The following is a 1,762-nucleotide window of genomic DNA, read 5'->3' as shown; positions in this document are numbered from 1 at the left end:
TTAGCATTTTTCATTTGATACATCTGCAGTTATTGCCATTAATTTTTATTCATATCATTGTTATACTGTAGTATTCCGTATTTTACAAATTATTTCTGAACTTCTAATCAATATTTTCACTCATTGATAAGCATAAACGATTAATAAATTCAACAAAATATTCTCGAATTTGAAAAACTATTTTAATCCAAATAGCTAATATTACAAACTTCACAAGTTTTCAAGTTTTCAAGTTTCTAATATTACAAATTTCACAAGTTTTCAAGTTTTTCTTCCTGATAATTCATTTACAAATTGATAATGGTTGAAAATTTTGTTGATGAAAAAAATTTTTCTTTTCAGTAATATTAGGTATGTTAAAGTAAACTTACTATAATTCCAAAAAAAAAAAAATGCTACAAACATTTTATTATTTTCCGTTCGTCTTTTTTTTTTCTTGCACTTTAAAACAATGGATTTTACCTGACATATATTTGAAATTTATGAATTAAATGGAAAACAGGAATTAAAACAAGAGAAGAGGATAGGGTAAAAAAATTATTACTTAATAATATAAATTTTAGTTTCCAATTAATACATAAACTTTTTTTTTGTTATATAGATCATATTTAAATTTAAAGTTAATGCGATAATCGCCTACAGTAAGTAATACAATTATTTCTAATGCCAAATTTTAATTACTAATTAATGCTTGTAAAAGATCGGATCACAAACTTTTTATATTTTGTTCTTACACTTTAAAATGACTTTTTTACACATTAATTAATTAATTAATTAAACGGTTTTTCGAAATATTCGTAGATTATGCAGCATAAAAATTTTTAAGCTTTAAAATATTTATTAACAATTCGTTCGAGAATCAATTATTATATTAAATGAATAATTTTTAAATCATTTCAAGTATTCCATCCGTTTTTTTTCCTTCACTTCTCTTTTCTTCCACTTCTCCTTTTCCCTCCCTCTCTCTTCTTTCTCTCTCTCTCTCTCTCTCTCAAACATACATCAAAATATTTTGCCGATTTTTTAATTTTTAATTTTTATTCATTTCTATTTTCTTCTTTATCAACAAAAGTAAAAAAGAATTACATTGCCGAGGATATTGTTATAAAAATATTTATGAGTAATTAGCCATATGATCATTTCTAATTAATTGATAATTGGATTCCTCTCGATCACTTTTTATCTTCCTTTTCCTATTTTCATTCTCTCTCTCACCGAAAACTTCGAAGACTTTTCAACTTTTTATTTTCTAATTTTTTTATCATTTTTATTTTCTTTTTATTAAACGAAAAAATTATCAAAATGAAGTTATTTAAATAAAAATATTATTCTTATTTAAAATACTTCATTTTAATTATTCGCCTTGATAATAGAATGGTAATAAAATGAAAAAGTAGAAATACAAAAAGTTATTAAATATTATTTTAGGCTAACATTGAATAACTTTTATTCTTTGAAATTTTACAATCAAAAGTGATTTGATCAAACTTTTTTTGATATAATATTATTAGTTTAGTTGATATATATTCATCCTTCCTTCTGCATACTATTATTTTTCTTTTAAAATTATTTTATCCCATCATTCAATTGATCAATCTGTTAGCAAACAATTTTGAAATTAAAATTAGAATTTATTAATCGGTCCATTTGATAGTAAAAAAATTTGGAATTCAAAATGAAAATTATATAATATAATATTGCATGATTGATGAATTGAATAATTAAAATTGAAGTTTTTAAATGAGTATAAGAAAAATTGTAG

Source organism: Loa loa, assembly GCF_000183805.2.
Source record: "Loa loa unplaced genomic scaffold supercont3.817, whole genome shotgun sequence".
In the NCBI taxonomy this organism is placed as follows: Eukaryota; Metazoa; Nematoda; class Chromadorea; order Rhabditida; family Onchocercidae; genus Loa; species Loa loa.
The sequence above is the reverse complement of the archived record's forward strand: the minus strand, read 5'-3'. Positions refer to the sequence as shown.